Here is an 18,879-nt window from a genome sequence, read left to right on the forward strand (position 1 = left end):
GTCACTGTTGTACACCTGAAACTAAGGTAATGTTCTGTCAACTATATTCAAAAATTATTTTAAATAAATATAAAATAGCACACACTCTCTTACAGACTTTCTATTTTTTTTTTTTTTTAGCAAACTGGAAACTACTAAACTATGAAGTTATTTTCTTAAAAATTGGAACAAAGCTTCTCTTTTAATGTCTCTTTTAAGAAAATCCTGAGACTGCAAGACAGTACATAAATATAAATTGTTACCATTTAAAACCAGTTAGCAATATGTATAAGAATTTTCCTAATGCTGTTCAAAACAAAAGTCAGAAATACAAACGAGGGGCAGGAAAGTAAGATTACATCAGTTAAAAAAGAAAAAAAGAAAAAAAAAAAAGAAAAAAAGCTACTTTTCTTTGGTGTACTTATCACACAAATAAATATAAAATCACATACAAAAAAGTGCTATTTGGGAAAAAGTAGGGTATTCTGACTGTGTACACCACTGGAACATAGCCTAACCTTGGGGGTGTGGCTGTCAGAGAAAGCTTTGCGGAGGAAGGGACATTTAGATTGAGACCAAAAGAGTGAGTTAATTTGAAGAAAAGCATTCTACACAGAGGTAATAACCTATACAAAGGCCCTTATTTGGGGCCCCTGGGTGGCACACTCAGCTAAGCATCTGACTCTTGGTTTTGGCTCAGGTCGTGATCGCAGGGTCATGAGATCAAGAACTGCAGCAGGCTCCATGCTCAGCATGGAATCTGCTTAAGACTGTCTGTCCCTCTCCCTTTGCCCCTCCCCCTGTTCTCTCTCTTTCTCTCTCACTCTCAAATAAAAAAATAAATAAATCTTTAAGAAAACCACAGGTGTTGAACTGGGAAGAGCTTACACATGAGGAAGTGAAACAAGCAGTACAGAGTGGTGGTGAGTCCAGGTTCCAAAGTCAAATGTCCTGGATTTGAATCTCAGCGATACCCTCCACTTGCTGTGTGACATTGGATAATTTACATAACCTCTCTGGACTTTGGTTTCCTCAGTTATACCTACCATATAGGGTGTTTGGGAGGGCAGTAATTGTTTAATAAATATTGGTTTATTATTTTAATAACTGGTTACTCTAGAATAGTGCTACAAGGTGTTGGAGAGGTAGGCAGGGCCATAATATCATAGAGGCTTCTAGTCCTCGCTAAGAATTCAGGATTTATCCTAAATACAATGGGAAACCACTGAAGGATTTTAAGCAAAGGTGTAACATTCTGAAACTTGTGTTTTAAAACATTAATTAGCAAATATTATACTTCTGCTTTGTGGCAAAAAAAGATTCTTGTGAGCTAAACCTTTCCTATTAGTTCAACCTCCTTTTCATTTTCTCCTTTGCCCTTTGATCTTTTAATGTGTGATAGTCACTTTCTGGTAAGTGCTAAGTCCATTGAAAATCCAGTCCTCATAAGAGTGTTTTTCCCCTCCCTCCCCTTCCTCCTCAACCACCATGTCCTGGTGTAAGGGAAAGTTTATTACTCTTCCCTGGTGACATGGAGGTACAGCTGGTGTCCATGCTCTTTTTCTGCTGGCCTTCAGTTAAGCTGTTTCATTTTGTTTATCTCTAATCCATCCTTGTCAGTTTCTATCCTTCTGGAATCCATTTGGGACGAACAAACACTACCACCAGAACTCTGGGGACACCGACCTCCATGATAGCCATCATCTCGATGACCCTGGAGTGTCTGGGTCTTGCTGTGTTCACAATATTCTGGGGCCATATGTGAACTTTCGCATCTTTTATATTATAGGTACAGACCACTGGGAACCAGCAGCATTATTTGAGAAGGTCTACCTAGACACTTACCTTCAGAGATGTTCCCCTGCTACCCACTCTCCCTTCTCCATCTCCATGTCAAACACAGAGCTTCTCCTAGGCTTGTACCTGCCACTAAGCTCAAAGCATCTCAGGTCGCTCTTCTCCCAATGTGAATACTTCTACTACACCTTCCCACCTCCATACCCCTGTCTCCATAAAAGTGCTTCCTTTTAGTTCATCTTCTCTGCAGGGAGTTTCCCCTTTACAATGTGTTCCTTCTTTAGGTAGGGACCATATTGGTGGAATGGCTGCAGAGGAGTGTGATTCGATTTGGGAAACATGTTTGGGGTTGGGATCTGTGAAAAAAAAAGCCACATTCGTTTATTGTCAAATAATCATCTCCAATTAAGTTGTTTGTCTTAACCACAAGATACAAGCTCCAAGAGGGATGGGTTTCCTTTCTCTGTTTTCTTAACTGGTATATCTCCAGTATCTGACACACAATAGATAACTGTGGAAAGAATGAAGAAATAGTATGAGCAACCAAAAAGATAATGGATGATTCTGTGCTGCTGGCACTGGGATCCACTGGAGGATTTTGACCAGAGGATTGAAGCAATCAGATTTACAGGTTACCAAATATTTTTGTTATGAACTGTACATTTGTGGTCCTGCCCCCTCCAAATTCACATGCTGAAATCCTAACCCCAATGTGCTGATATTAGGAAGTAGGGTCTTTGGAAGGTAATTAGGATTAGATAAGGTCATGGGTGTGGAGGTCTCACAAATGGGATTAGTTCCCTTTTAAGAGTCATGAAAGGACTTGCTCCCCCTCCCTGCTTTCTGCCATCTAAAGTTACAGCAAGAAGACAGCCAGGAAGCAGGCCCTCACAAGACACTGAACCTACTAGCACCTTAATCTTGGACTTCCCAGCCTCCTAAGAAATACATTTCTTAGCCACAGAGCTTATTGATATTTTGATATAGAAGCCCAAGCATACTAAGATGGTCTTATTATTTATAAGACCAGTATGGTATTATTATAATACCATACTAAGATGGTATTATTATTTATAAGCCACAGAGCCTATTGATATTTTGATATAGAAGCCCAAGCATACTAAGATGGTCGTCAGGCTGTCACAGGCATCATAAGCAGTAGTCTGTATTATCCCCCCAAGTAATAGTTACTAAATAAATTCTCAAGTACCCATACTGCAGTGAGAGAACACACTCCTATACATATTCAAATCCATGAACAGCCTCCTGAGAAGAACTAAGATGTCACAAACTTTAAAACTGCCTCACCTTCTCTCTATATTCTTTTTACCCCCTCCTTCTCCTAACACCAGGGCCCTTTAGTCAGTGGAACTAGCTAGCCATTGTAACCCTTTTAGAGAATTTCAGCTGAAATCTGGATATCCAGCCCACTCTGATACGGTATTTGCATTTCATGCTTAATTTGTCTATAACATTACAAATTTCATACTCCTACATTTCTACTGTTAACATCATAATACTATTTTAGTACTCCTCTTTTGCAAGTGAAATTAGCATTTCCATGTAAAATAGAAAAATTGCTGGTTGTCTCCCTAATGTGTCTAGGAGCTTAATCCAAGCCTAAAGTTTAAGTTCTCAGTGCCTGAGATGATTTATTTTTGTGTGTGGGTTTCTCAGCAGACTTAAATGCTACTGTGGACTTATGGCTGGGTCTATTTGTATCAGAGGATGACCTGGTTGACCCTTCCTTTGGAAAAATGGAAGGAACCTGAGATCAGAGACATCATCTGGGAGTATCCTCCTGAAATGTTCTCTTGTTCCTTACCGTTACAGGTTTTTCCAACAGAAGCGCAGAGCACAATGCCTCTCCATTAAAGGAAGCACCAGCAATCCTGTGGACCTCATATCTAGAATTAAAAATCGAGAAGGTTCTTTCTAGATATATCTCCTAAGGAAAGGGAAACAAAAGCACAAATAAACTATTGGGACTACGTCAAAATGAAAAGCTTCTGCACGGCAAAGGAAACAATGGACAAAACCAAAAGACAACATCCTGAATGGGAGAAAATATTTGCAAATGATACAAGAGGTTAGTATTCAAAATATATAAGGAATTTCTTATAATTCCTGAGAAGAGGTTAGTATTCAAAATATATAAGGAATTTCTACAACTCAACTCTCAAAAACAAATAACCCAATTTAAAAAATAGGTAGAAGAAATGAACAGGACATTTCTCTAAAGAAGACATACAGATATCCAATGAATATGAAAAAAAAAGTATTACTCATCATCAGGGAAATGCAAATCAAAATCACAATGAGCTATCACCACATACCTGTCAGAATGGCTAACAGGTATTAGCCATTCTGAGAGACAGACAGAGAGAGACAGAGAGAGAGAGAAGAATGCGGGCTGGTGGACAAAAGAGAGAATCTTAGGTAGGTTTCACACCCAGTGCAGAGCTCTAAATGGGGTTTGATCTCACAACCCTGAGATCACAACCTGAGCCAAAACCAAGAGTCTAATGCTTAACCAACTGCACCAACCAGGTGCCCCAAGAAATAACAAGTTTTGTGAGGATGTCGAGAAAAAGGAATCCTCATGCACTGTTGGTGGGAATGTGAACTGCTATAGCCACTATGGAAAACAGTATGGAAGTTCCTCTAAATATTAAGAAATAGAATCACTATATGATCCAATAATCCCACTATTGGGGATTTACCCAAAGAATACAAAAACACGAAAACAAAAAGATATATGCACCCTTATGTTTATTGCAGCATTATTTACAATAGCCAAATTATGGAAGCAACCAAGCAACCCAAGCATCCATCAATAGATGAATCGATAAAGAAAATATATAGAATGGAATGTTACCTGGCCATAAAAGAGAATGAAATCTTGCCATGTGCAACAACATGGATGGATCTACAGGGTATAGTGCTAAATGAAAGAAGTGCATCAGATAAAGACAAATGCCATATGATTTTACTCATGTGGAATTTAAAAAACAAAAACAAACAAACAAAACAAACAAAAAAAAAAAAACAAAGAAAAAAGGGACAAAGAACCAGATTCTTATATATATATAAAACAAACTGGTGGTTACCAGGGAGGAGGTGGGTTAAGGGATGAGTGAAATAGGTGAAGGTATTAAGCATATACTTATGCTTTTTTTTTTTCATTTTTTTTAACCCTTTTTTTTTATTAATATTTTAAAAATAATAAATTTATTTTTTATTGGTGTTCAATTTACCAACATAGAGAATAATACCCAGTGCTCATCCCGTCAAGTGCCCCCCTCAGTGCCCGTCACCCATTCACCCCCACCCCCCGCACTCCTCCCCTTCCACCACCCCTAGTTCGATTCCCAGAGTTAGGATCTTCATGTTCTGTCTCCCTTTCTGATATTTCCCACACATTTCTTCTCCCTTCCCTTATATTCCCTTTCACTATTATTTATATTGCCCAAATGAATGAGAACATACAATGTTTGTCCTTCTCCGATTGACTTACTTCACTCAGCATAATACCCTCCAGTTCCATCCACGTTGAAGCAAATGGTGGGTATTTGTCATTTCTAATGGCTGAGTAATATTCCATTGTATACATAAACCACATCTTCTTTATCCATTCATCTTTCGATGGACACCGAGGCGCCTTCCACAGTTTGGCTATTGTGGACATAGCTGCTAGAAACATCAGGATGCAGGTGTCCCGGCTTTTCATTGCATCTGAATCTTTGGGGTAAATCCCCAGCAGTGCAATTGCTGGGTCGTAGGGCAGGTCTATTTTTAACTCTTTGAGGAACCTCCACACAGTCTTCCAGAGTGGCTGCACCAGTTCACATTTCCACCAACAGTGTAAGAGGGTTCCCTTTTCTCCGCATCCTCTCCAACATTTGTGGTTTCCTGCCTTGTTAATTTTCCCCATTCTCACTGGTGTGAGGTGGTATCTCATTGTGGTTTTGATTTGTATTTCCCTGATGGCAAGTGATGCAGAACATTTTCTCATGTGCATGTTGGCCATGTCTATGTCTTCCTCTGTGAGATTTCTGTTCATGTCTTTTGCCCATTTCATGATTGGATTATTTGTTTCTTTGATGTTGTGTTTAATAAGTTCTTTATACATCTTGGAAACTAGCCCTTTATCTGATACGTCATTTGCAAATATCTTCTCCCATTCTGTAGGTTGTCTTTTAGTTTTGTTGACTGTATCCTTTGCTGTGCAAAAGCTTCTTATCTTGATGAAGTCCCAATAGTTCATTTTTGCTTTTGTTTCTTTTGCCTTCATGGATGAATCTTGCAAGAAGTTACTGTGGCCGAGTTCAAAAAGGGTATTGCCTGTGTTCTCCTCTAGGATTTTGATGGACTCTTGTCTCACATTTAGATCTTTCATCCATTTTGAGTTTATCTTTGTGTATGATGAAAGAGAGTGGTCTAGTTTCATTCTTCTGCATGTGGATGTCCAATTTTCCCAGCACCATTTACTGAAGAGACTGTCTTTCTTCCAGTGGATAGTCTTTCCTCCTTTACCGAGTATTAGTTGACCATAAAGTTCAGGGTCCACTTCTGGGTTCTCTATTCTGTTCCATTGATCTATGTGTCTGTTTTTGTGCCAGTACCACACTGTCTTGATGATCACAGCTTTGTAGTACAACCTGAAATCTGGCATTGTGATGCTCCCACCTATGGTTTTCTTTTTTAAAATTCCCCTGGCTATTCGGGGTCTTTTCTGATTCCACACAAATCTTAAAATAATTTGTTCTAACTCTCTGAAGAAAGTCCATGGTATTTTGATAGGGATTGCATTAAACATGTACATTGCCCTGGGTAACATTGACATTTTCACAATATTAATTCTGCCAATCCATGAGCATGGAATATTTTTCCATCTCTGTGTCTTCTTTAATTTCTTTCAGAAGTGTTCTGTAGTTTTTAGGGTATAGATCCTTTACCTCTTTGGTTAGGTTTATTCCTAGGTATCTTATGCTTTTGGGTGCAATTGTAAATGGGATTGACTCCTTAATTTCTCTTTCTTCAGTCACATTGTTAATGTATAGAAATGCCATTGATTTCTGGGCATTGATTTTGTATCCTGCCACGCTACCAAATTGCTGTATGAGTTCTAGCAATCTTGGGGTGGAGGCTTTTGGGTTTTCTATGTAGAGTATCATGTCATCGGCGAAGAGGGAGAGTTTGACTTCTTTGCCAATTTGAATGCCTTTAATGTCTTTTTGTTGTCTGATTGCTGAGGCTAGGACTTCCAATACTATGTTGAATAGCAGTGGTGAGAGTGGACATCCCTGTCTTGTTCCTGATCTTAGGGGAAAGGCTCCCAGTGCTTCCCCATTGAGAATGATATTTGCTGTGGGCTTTTTGTAGATGGCTTTTAAGATGTCGAGGAAAAGTTCCCTCTATTCCTACACTCTGAAGAGTTTTGATGAGGTATGGATGCTGTATTTTGTCAAATGCTTTCTCTGCATCCATTGAGAGGATCATGTGGTTCTTGGTTTTTCTCTTGCTGATATGATGAATCACACTGATTGTTTTACGAGTGTTGAACCAGCCTTGTGTCCCGGGGATAAATCCTACTTGGTCATGGTGAATAATTTTCTTAATGTGTTGTTGGATCCTATTGGCTAGTATCTTGTTGAGAATTTTTGCATCCATGTTCATCAGGGATATTGGTCTGTAATTCTCCTTTTTGGTGCGGTCTTTGTCTGATTTTGGAATTAAGGTGATGCTGGCCTCGTGGAACGAATTTGGAAGTACTCTATCTCTTTCTATCTTTCCAAACAGCTTTAGTAGAATAGGTATGGTTTCTTTAAATGTTTGATAGAATTCCCCTGGGAAGCCATCTGGCCCTGGACTTTTGGTCTTGGGAGGTTTTTGATGACTGCTTCAATTTCCTCCCTGGCTATTGGCCTGTTCAGGTTTTCTATTTCTTCCTGTTCCAGTTTTGGTAGTTTGTGGCTTTCCAGGAATGTGTCCATTTCTTCTAGATTGCCTAATTTATTGGCGTATAGCTGTTCATAATATGTTTTTAAAATCATTTGTATTTCCTTGGTGTTGGTAGTGATCTCTCCTTTCTCATTCATGATTTATTAATTTGAGTCTTCTCTCTCTTCTTTTTAATAAGGCTGGCTAATGGTTTATGTATCTTATTAATTCTTTCAAAGAACCAACTCCTGGTTTTGTTGATCTGTTCCACAGTTCTTCTGGTCTCGATTTCGTTGAGTTCTGCTCGAATCTTTATTAACTCTCTTCTTCTGCTGGGTGTAGGATCTATCTCCTGTTTTTTCTCTAGCTCCTTTAAGTGTAAGGTTAGCTTTTGTATTTGAGTTCTTTCCAGTTTTTGAATGGATGCTTGTATTGCGATGTATTTCCTCCTTAGGACTGTTTTTGCTGCATCCCAAAGATTTTGAACGGTTGTATCTTCATTCTCATTAGTTTCCATGAATCTTTTTAATTCTTCCTTAATTTCCTGGTTGACCCTTTCATCTTTTAGCAGGATGGTCCTTAACCTCCACGTGTTTGAGGTCCTTCCAAACTTCTTGTTGTGATTTAGTTCTAATTTCAAGGCATTATGGTCTGAGAATATGCAGGGGACGATCCCAATCTTTTGGTATTGGTTCAGACCCGATTTGTGACGCAGTATGTGGTCTATTCCGGAGAAAGTTCCATGTGCACTTGAGAAGAATGTGTATTCAATTGAGTTTGGATATAAAGTTCTGTAGATATCTGTGAAATCCAGCTGGTCCAGTGTATCATTTAAAGCTCTCGTTTCTTTGGAGATGTTGTGCTTAGAAGACCTATCTAGTATAGAAAGAGCTAGATTGAAGACACCAAGTATAAGTGTATTATTATCTAAGTATTTCTTCACTTTGTTTATTAATTGGTTTAAATATTTGGGAGCTCCCACATTCGGGGCATATATATTGAGGATTGTTAAGTCCTCTTGTTGGATAGATCCTTTAAGTATGAGATAGTGTCCCTCTTCATCTCTCACTACAGTCTTCGGGGTAAATTTTAGTTTATCTGATATAAGGATGGCTACCCCTGCTTTCTTTTGAGGACCATTTGAATGGTAAATGGTTCTCCAACCTTTTATTTTCAGGCTGTAGGTGTCCTGTCTAAAATGAGTCTCTTGTAGACAGCAAATAGATGGGTCCTGCTTTTTTATCCAGTCTGAAACCCTGTGCCTTTTGATGGGGTCATTAAGCCCGTTCACGTTCAGAGTTACTATTGAAAGATATGAGTTTAGGGTCATCATGATATTTATTCAGTCCTTGTTTTTGTGGATTGTTCCACTGAACTTCTTCTTAAAAGGGAATTTTCAGAGTCCCCCTTAAAATTTCTTGCAGAGCTGGTTTGGAGGTCACATATTCTTTCAGTTCCTGCCTGTCCTGGAAGCTCTTTATCTCTCCTTCCATTTTGAATGAGAGCCTTGCTGGATAAAGTATTCTTGGCTGCATGTTCTTCTCATTTAGGACCTGAATATATCCTGCCAGCCTTTTCTGGCCTGCCAGGTCTCTGTGGAGAGGTCTGCTGTTACCCTAATACTCCTCCCCATAAAGGTCAGGGATTTCTTGTCTCTTGCTGCTTGAAGGATCTTCTCTTTATTTTTGGAATTTGCAAGCTTCACTATTAGACCTCGAGGTGTTGAACGGTTTTTATTGATTTTAGGGGTGATCTCTCTATTTCCTGGATCTGAATGCCTGTTTCCCTTCTCAGATTAGGAAAGTTTTCAGCTATGATTTGTTCAAATACATATTCTGGCCTTCTGTCCCTTTCGGCACCCTCAGGAACCCCAATTAAACGTAGTTTTTTCTTCCTCAGGCTGTCGTTTATTTCCCTTAATCTATCCTCATGGTCTTTTAATTGTCTGTCTCTTTTTTCCTCAGTTTCCCTCTTTGCCATCAACTTGTCTTCTATGTCACTCACTCGTTCTTCCACCTCGTTAACCCTCGTCGTTAGGACGTCTAGTTTGGATTGTATCTCATTCAATTGATTTTTAATTTCTGCCTGATTGGATCTAAATTCTGCAGTTATGAAGTCCCTTGAGTCCTTTATGCTTTTTTCTAGAGCCACCAGTAGCTGTATAATAGTGCTTCTGAATTGGCTTTCTGACATTGAATTGTAATCCAGATTTTGTAACTCTGTGGGAGAGAGGACTGTTTCTTTCTTTTGAGGTGAGGTTTTCCTTCTATTCATTTTGCTCAGTGCAGAGTGGCCAAAAACAAGTTGTATTGGGAAAAGGAGAAGAAGAGAGAGAAAGAAGGAAAGAAAAGAGAAAAAGAAAAAAGGAAGGAAAAAAAAAAGAAAAAAAGAAGAAAAAGAGAAAGAAAAAGAAAGAAAGGGGAAAAAAGGGTGGGAGAAGCAAAAAGAAATCAAAAAGAAAAAAGGAAAAACCACGGGGGAGTATCTTCTGATTCTGAATACTTGAAGTCCCTTGACTTCCCCTGGAACTTGTCCGTCTAGCTGGTCTTCTCGGGGAGGGGCCTGTTGTGCTGATTTTCAGGTGTTAGCACTTGGGGGAGCTGCTCTGCCCCCTGCCTGGTGTAGGGCTCAGTGGGGGTTGTTTAACCCGTGAGGCCCCAGGAGGAACAACCCCAGTGGCGGTGGCAGCTCTGGAGCCCTGGATTCAGCTCCCACAGTAACTACTGAGCTTCTCCGTCTGCAGGGCCTGGAGGCTCCGGGGCAGGGCCGCTGATCTGCTCAGCTCTGGGCAGGAGCGTCCTTGCGGTCCTCGGCCCTCCCAGCCTCTGCCTGTCCCGGGGGGAGGCTGGATCCTGGGCTGTGTCCCGGCGCCCTGTGCTCCGGAGCCTGCGCTGTTGGATTTGCGCTCCAGGCCGCGCAGCCCCCTGCGCGCGGAGCCTCTTCCTCTATCGGAGTCGCCTCCTAGCTGCTCCCGGCCGCACAGCCCCCTCCGCGGAGCCGCCGCTGGAGCCCCTCCGACCTGCTCCGGGTCCAGCCGTGGGCGCTGCAGTCTTTTAGGGAGCTCGGCGGCGGGGTATGGCCACTCTCCTGGGTGCGCAGGTGTCTGTTAGTGTCCCAGGGAGCCCGAGGGCATCCCCGCCCTCCTGGGGTCCTGCTCTAACTCCCTGCGGGCGCCTTTCTGCCCGGGAAGGTCGGTGCAGTTCCTGCTTCTCCGGGACGGAGCTTTCCTGTCCTGGGGACACTCGCCCCGGCCTCAGCCCGGCTCCTCGCGGGAGCCTTTTGTTTCTTCATTTCTTTTTCCCCCGTCTTCCTACCTTGATAGAAGCACGAACTCTTCTCACTGTAGCATTCCAGCTGGTCTCTTTAAATCTCAGGCCGAATTCGTAGATTTTCAGGATGATTTGAAGGTTATCTAGGTAATTTGGTGGGGACAGGTGATTTGGGGACCCTACTCTTCCGCCATCTACCCCCTCCCCCCCCCCTTTTTAAAGATTTTATTATTATATAATCTCAACACAACACAACACAGGGCTTAAACCCACAACCCAGAGATCAATAGTCGCATGCTCTACTGACTGAGCCAGCCAGGTGCCCCAAGAGTACATGTATCTTCATGAGCACCAGTAATGTACAAAATTGTTGAATCTCGGGCGCCTGGGTGGCTCAGTAATTGAGTATCTGCCTTTGGCTCAGGTCATGATCCTGGGGTCCTGGGATGGAGTCCTTCATCAGGCTCTTCCCAGGGAACCTGCCTCTCCTTCTGCCTATGTCTCTGCCTTTCTCTGTATATCTCTCATGAATAAATAAATAAAATCTTTTAAAAAATTGTTGAATCACTATACTGTGCATCTTAATATAACAATGTAGGTTAATTATACTGTAATTAAATGTATATATTTCTCAAAGCCTGTGGGTTTTGCAACAAGTGCTCACATCCAGAGCAGAAACAAGATGGTGTCTCGGAAAAGTGGCTAGAAGGAAGCAGAACAGCCATAAACACATTTCCAAAATATTAGGGACATTTCCTGCTGATACTTATGAAGATTTCTAATAATTGTGTGACTCTTGTTCTTATTTTATATAATTTTGCCTTCAGGGAACTAACATTTTAAGCAGAACAAAGAAACTAATAAACTTTTCCGACAGGGTCAGGGACATGGAGAGGAATTTTCCAGATGATCTTTTTGACATCTTCGCAATTTTATAACTCTAGTTTAACCCTAAAAATCTAAGAATTGTTCATAAACTCATTTCAGTATCTGAAGAGTAAGAAATAAATTAAGAAATTGCGTCCCCTGGGGATCACTGGGTGGCTCAGTGGTTTGGCACCTGCCTTTGGCCCAAGGTGTGATCCTGGAGTCCCAGGATCGAATCCCACATCAGGCTCCTTGCATAGAGCCGGCTTCTCCCTCTGCCTGCCTCCCTGCCTGTCTGTATGTCTCTCTCTGTGTGTGTCTCTCATGAATAAATGAATAAAATATTTTAAGAAAAGAAATTGCATCCCCCTTTAGATGTATCTAAGCAAGAGCCCAGCCTAAGAAGACACCGGTGACAGCTGAAAAGAAGGCTAGAGGCCAAAGCCATGGCCTATACAACTCAAAATTAACTTGCTTCAAAATTATCTTGGAAGAGACTCTTGCATCTTAATCCATAGCCCCAATATCCTAATAGAAAGAAAATGCAAGTCTGTGTTGTGGGGGTAGGGGTAGTATTTCTCCAGAAATCACCTAAGGTTGAGAAGGCAACAGTGAATATCTGGGGCTCCTCTCTACTTCCAGAACCTTCTCTCTGGTCTTCAGGTACCTGACATGTCCCAGGGATTGAATCCTGCTTCAGCCTACTTATCTTTACTTAATCTTTCTCATCATGGCCAATATATAACCTCTTTCGTCATCTCATCCCTTCAAAGTAGGATCTAGGCTAAGTTCAAAATGCCTTTATGTGATACTCTCACCTACTGCTGCCATCCCACTGTGCTATCTGCAGCCCCAACCCATGGCCACATGTTAGGAAACTGAGCCCGTTTTTTTCCATGGTGAAACAGCATGGGAAAATGCTTAGGAAATGTATGATGAATAAACTATATACAAATAAATGCTAAGGCAATTTAAAAAGAATAATATAATGAAATTATTGATAATTTTCTACTTTAAAACATTTCAGTATAGTGGTATTATTTACATATTCATAAATAATACTTGCTTTTCAAAATTTTTCTAAATTTAAAAGTATGTTTATTTTTTAAATATTTTATTTATTTGAGAAAGAGCGAGAGTGAGAGAGAGAGAGCACGACCGGGATGAGGGGAAGAGGAAGATGCAGACTCCCCGCTGAGGAGGAGCCTGATGTTGGGCTTGATCCCAGGATCCTGGATCATGACCTGAGCCAAAGGCAGATGCTTAGCCAAGACTGAGCCACCCAGGTGCCCCAATAAGTATATTTATTTTAAAAATAAAATACACAATTATACATATAAATACTTTTATAAAAATGAAAAGCTTATAATATATACTTAACCTACTGCTACAGTAAAAAATTATTTTTATATAAAATTCAGACAAAAATTTTCCACATATTTTCTAAATATACCCTAATTAGCTTCAATCCTCTCTATCTTGGTCTAACTCCCACTGGAAATGTAAGCCTCTCCACCATAAGAGGAATGTGAGTCCTCTCCCTCCTGCCAAAATATAAATTTCATGACAGCAGGAACTCCTTTTTGTTTACCACTGTATCCCTAGCTCCAAGAACCCTGCATTATATCTGGAAATCACTCAATAGCTATTGTTGAATAGGTGAATGTACGTCTGCATGCATCTTTATCTAAAGACAGGAACACTAATGTAATCAAATGGAAGCAAAAAGAATGCATATATTACATGGGTTTTATTACAGTATTGATAATGGGTAATGTTCATTAAGCATTTATTAATATTCAAGGCACTATGCTAGGTACTTGATATGTAAAAATATGATTAGATACTATTATTAATTTTTTAAAAGATTTTATTTATTTATTCATAGACACAGAGAGAGAGAGAGGCAGAGACACAGGCAGAGGGAAAAAGCAGGCTCCACGCAGTGAGCCCGGGTCTCCAGGATCACACCCCAGGCTGCAGGTGGCGCCAAACCGCTGCGCCCCCGGGCTGCCCTAATTTTATATTTTTAAAACCTGGAAGAAAATGAATTTGAGAGCTTAGTATTATTATTACATACCTACATATATCCTTTTTTTTTTTTTTTTTAGAGAGAGATTTACTTATTTGGGACACCTGGGTAGCTCAGCAGTTGAGCGTCTGCCTTTGGCTCAGGGGTCCGGATGGAGTCCCACATCGGGCTCCTTACTGGGAGCCTGCTTCTCCCTCTGACCGAGGCTCCTTCCACAGTTGGGCTATCGTGGACATTGCTGCTATAAACATCAGGGTGCAGGTGTCGCAGCGTTTCACCGCATCTGCATCTTTGGGGTAAATCCCCAGCAGTGCAACTGCTGGGTCGTAGGGCAGGTCTATTTTTAACTCTTTGAGGAACCTCCACACAGTTTTCCAGAGTGGCTGCACCAGTTCACATTCCCACCAACAGTGCAGAGAGTTCCCCTTTCTCCACACCTCTCCAACATTTGTTGTTGCCTGTCTTGTTAATTTGCACCATTCTCACTGGTGTGAGGTGACCATTCTCATTGTGGTTTTGATTTGTATTTCCCTCCCTATTTGATGTGGAGCATTTTCTCATGTGCTTGTTGGCCATGTCTATGTCTTCCTCTGTGAGATTTCTGTTAATGTCTTTTGCCCATTTCATGATTGGATTATTTGTTTCTTTGCTGTTGAGTTTAATAAGTTCTTTGTAGATCTTAGATACTAGCCCTTTATCTGATACATCATTTCCAAATATCTTCTTCCATTCTGTAGGTTGTCTTTTAGTTTTGTTGACTGTTTCTTTTGCTGTGCAGAAGCTTTATATCTTGATGAGGTCCCAATAATTCATTTTTGCTTTTGTTTCCCTTGCCTTCATAGATGTATCTTGCAAGAAGTTTCTGTGGCAAGTCCAAAAAGGGTGTTGCCTGTGTTCTCCTCTAGGATTTTGATGGACTCTTGTCTCACATTTAGATCTTTCGTCCATTTTGAGTTATCTTTGTGTATGGTGTAAGAGAATGGTCTAGTTTCATTCTTCTTCACATGGCTGTCCAGTTTTCCCAGCACCATTTATTGAAGAGATAGTCCTTTTTCCAGTGGATAGTGTTTCCTGCTTTGTCGAATATTAGTTGACCATAGAGTTGAGGGCCCATTTCTGGGTTCTCTATTCTGTTCCATTGATCTATGTGTCTGTTTTTGTGCCAGTACCACACTGTCTTGATGACCACAGCATTGTAGTACAACTTGAAATCCGGCATTGTGATGCCCCTGGCTCTGGTTTTCTTTATCATTATTCCCCTGGCTATTTGGGGCCTTTTCTGATTCCACACAAATCTTAAGATGATTCATTCCAACTCTCTGAAGAAAGTCCATGGTATTTTGTTAGGGATTGAATTAAATGTGAAAATGCCCTGGGTAGCACTGACATTTTCACAGTATTAATTCTTCCAATCCATGAGCATGGAATATTTTTCCATCTCTTTGTGTCTTCCTCAATTTCTTTCAGAAGTGTTCTGTAGTTTTTAGGATATAGATCCTTTACCTCTTTGGTTAGGTTATTCCTAGGTATCTTATGCTTTTGGGTGCAATTGTACATGGGATTGACTCCTTAACTTCTCTTTCTTCAGTTTCATTGTTAGTGTATAGAAATGCCACTGATTTCTGGGCATTGATTTTGTATCCTGCCACATGGCCAAATTGCTGTATGAGTTCTAGCAATCTTGGGGTGGAGGCTTTTGGGTTTTCTATGTACCGTATCATGTCATCTGTGAAGAGAGAGAGTTTGACTTCTTTTTTACCAATTGGAATGTCTTTTATTTCTTTTTGTTGTCTGATTGCTGAGGCTAGGACTTCTAGTACTATGTTGAATAGCAGTGGTGAGAGTGAACATCCGTGTCTTGTTCCTGATCTTAAGGGAAAGGCTCCCAGTGTTTCCCCATTGAAAATGATATTTGTTGTGGGCTTTTCATAGATGGCTTTTAAGATGCTGAGATGCTGTTCCCTCTGTCCCGACACTCTGAAGAGTTTTGATCAGGAATGGATGCTGTATTTTGTCAAATACTTTCTCTGCATCTATTGAGAGGATCATGTGGTTCTTTTTTTTTCTCCTGTTGATATGATGTATCACATTGTTTGCTTTACGAGTGTTGAACCAGCCTTGCATCCCAGGGATAAATCCCACTTGGTCATGGTGAATAATCTTCTTAATGTACTGTTGTATCCTATTGGCTAGTATCTTGTTGAGAATTTTTGCATCTGTGTTCATCAGAGATATTGGTCTATAATTCTCCTTTTTGGTGGTGTGTTTGTCTGGTTTTGGAATTAAGGTGATGCTGGCTTCATAAAATGAGTTTGGAAGTATTCCGTCCCTTTCTGTCTTTTGGAACAGCTTTAATGGAATAGATATTGTTTCTTCTTTAAATGTTTGATAGAGGGATCCCTGGGTGGCGCAGCAGTTTGTCGCCTTCCTTTGGCCCAGGGCCCGATCCTGGAGGCCCGGGATCGAATCCCACGTCAGGCTCCTGGTGCATGGAGCCTGCTTCTCCCTCTGCCTGTGTCTCTGCGCCTCCCTCTCTCTCTCTATGTCTATCATAAATAAATTTTTAAAAAAATAAAGCTCTTTTTTCTTTGGAGTTGTTGTGCTTAGAAAATCTGTCATTTGCATAAAGTGCCATGCTGAAGTCTCCCATTATTAGCGTATTATTATCTAAGTATGTCTTTACTTGGGTTATTAATTGATTGATATATCTGGCAGCTCCCACATTAGAGGCATAAATATTCATGATTGTTAGGTCCTTTTGTTGGATAGGTCCTTTAAGTATGATATAGTATCCCTCTTCATCTCTTACTACAATCTTTGGGATAAACTTTAATTTGTTATGAGGATTGCTACCTCTGCTTTCTTTTGAGGACCATTTGAATGGTAAATGGTTCTCCAACCTTTCATTTTCAGGCTGGAGGTGTCCTTAGGTCTAAAATGAGTCTCTTATAGACAGCAAATAGATGGGTCTTGCTTTTTTATCCAGTCTGAAACCCTGAATCTTTTAATGGGATCATTAGCCCATTCATGTTCAGAGTTATTATTGAAAGATAGGAATTTAGTGTCATAATAATACCTATTCAGTCTCTGTTTTTGTGGATTATTTCTTTGGGTGTCCTCTTTCTTTTACAGAGTCCCCTTAATATCTCTTGCAGAGCTGGTTTGGTGGTCACATATTATTTCAGTTTCTGCCTATTTTGGAAACTTTTTATCTCTCCTTCTATTCTTAATGAGAGCCTTGCTGGATAGAGTATTCTTGGCTGCATGTTCTTCTCATTTAGGACCCTGAATATATCCTGCCAGCCCTTTCTGGCCTGCCAGGTCTCTGTGGAGAGGTCTGATGTTAATCTTTCTCCCCATATAAGTTAGGGATCTCTTGTCTCTTGCTGCTTTAAGGATTTTCTCTTTATCTTTGGAATTTGGAAGTTTCACTATTCAATGTTGAGGTGTTGAACAGTTTTTATTGATTTTAGGGGGGAACCTCTCTATCTCCTGGATCTGAATGCCTATTTCCCTCCCCAAATTAGGGAAGTTCTCAGCTATGATTTGTTCAAATATGCTTTCTGGTCCTCTGTTCCTCTCAGCACCCTCTGGAACCCCAATTAAATGTAGATTTTTCCTTCTGAGGCTGTCATTTATTTCCCTTAACCTTTCTTCATGGTCTTTTAATTTTTTTCTCTTTTATCCTCAGCTTCCTTCCTTGCCATCAACCTCTCTTTTTTGTCACTCACTTTTTTTTCTACCTCATTAACCCTCGTTGTTAGGACCTCCAGGTTGAATTGCATCTCATTTAATTGATTTTTAATTTCGGCCTGATTAGATCTAAATTCTGCAGTCATGAAGTCTCGATTCCTTTATGCATTTTTTCCAGAGCTGCCTGTAGCTTTATAATTCTGCCTCTGAATTGGCTTTCTTACATTGAATTGTATTCCAAATTCTGTAACCCTGTGGCAGTGAGTACTGTTTCTGATTCTTTCTTTTGTGGTGAGTTCTTCTTTCTAGTCATTTTGCTCAGTGCAAAGTAGCTAAAAACGAGTTGTACTGTTAGAAGCGCAAACTCTTCTCTCTGTAGCATTCCAGCTGTTCTCTCTTTAAATCTCAGGTCGAATTCATAGGTTTTCAGGATGATTTGAAAGTTATCTAGGTAAGTTGGTAGGGACAGGTGACTTGGGGACCCTACTCCTCTGCCATCTTGCTCCGCCCCTTGACCTGACTTTTTAAAAACATAAGTTGTAGATAGCAAAAATTGGAGGCAAGGTAAGGCAGGGTGCATAGACCAGTCATGTTACCAATGAATCAACTGAATACAACTTTGGTTGATTTAATTAGGAAAAGAGTTTATTAAAAAGATGCTGTGTAGCTCAGAGAACCTCTCGAAAGACTGATGATGCAAGATTAAAAAACATACAGGAACCAAAAGATGCTGCTCAGAGTAAACACATTCACAATAATACCAGAGAATGAGTCCAATGAAAGTACTGCTGCTGCTCTCATTGAACTCTGGATCCTTTAGCTTAAATTGCCAATGTTGCCATATTGGATACTGATGCTGGCACTGAATAGTGGATGCTGATACTAGATACTGGATGTCCAGTGCAAGACACTGGTTACCCCTCTGCAACCTTCAAGACTCATAAACTTGAGATTCCAATCCTGATGGTTAAAAAAGAGGCATGGGGCAACTGATTGCTAGAGGATGCGACTCTTGATCTCAGGGTTGTAGGTTCAAGCCCCACACTGAGTGTAGAGATTACTAAAAAATAAAATCTTTTAAAAAAGAGGCATTATAGCAGCATTCCAAGGAAATGAGCAGGTAAGATAAATGCATAGGTAATTTTTTAAAGCCTATATTAGAAAGGAATAATTACATATCAATAACTTTAGGCTTTAAACTTAAAGTAGGAAAAGATGAACAAACTAAATGCTAAGCTAGCAGAAAAAAGGACATAAAAATACAATAGAAATCGATGAAATAGAAAACAAAAACAATGA

At 40.3% G+C, this 18,879-nt stretch overlaps 2 long non-coding RNA genes across 3 annotated transcripts in view; one reads left to right on the forward strand and one right to left on the reverse strand.

Moving 5' to 3' along the window:
* Window positions 1–4,877, forward strand: part of LOC144322409 (uncharacterized) — a 90,537-nt gene extending 85,660 nt beyond the window's left edge. Inside the window, exons 3-4 of the long non-coding RNA XR_013388059.1 lie at window positions 3,610–3,865; window positions 3,909–4,877. This is a non-coding gene — a long non-coding RNA (uncharacterized LOC144322409). The remainder of the gene's footprint in view (window positions 1–3,609; window positions 3,866–3,908) is intronic.
* LOC144322410 (uncharacterized) overlaps window positions 2,139–18,879 on the reverse strand; it is a 30,109-nt gene continuing 13,368 nt past the window's right edge. For both annotated transcript variants that reach the window (XR_013388061.1, XR_013388060.1), the window contains 2 exons: window positions 3,602–3,683; window positions 2,139–2,287 (listed from right to left, as the gene is read on the reverse strand). This is a non-coding gene — a long non-coding RNA (uncharacterized LOC144322410). The remainder of the gene's footprint in view (window positions 2,288–3,601; window positions 3,684–18,879) is intronic.

The sequence above is a fragment of the Canis aureus genome, chromosome 10 (assembly GCF_053574225.1).
Source record: "Canis aureus isolate CA01 chromosome 10, VMU_Caureus_v.1.0, whole genome shotgun sequence".
Taxonomy (NCBI): domain Eukaryota; kingdom Metazoa; phylum Chordata; class Mammalia; order Carnivora; family Canidae; genus Canis; species Canis aureus.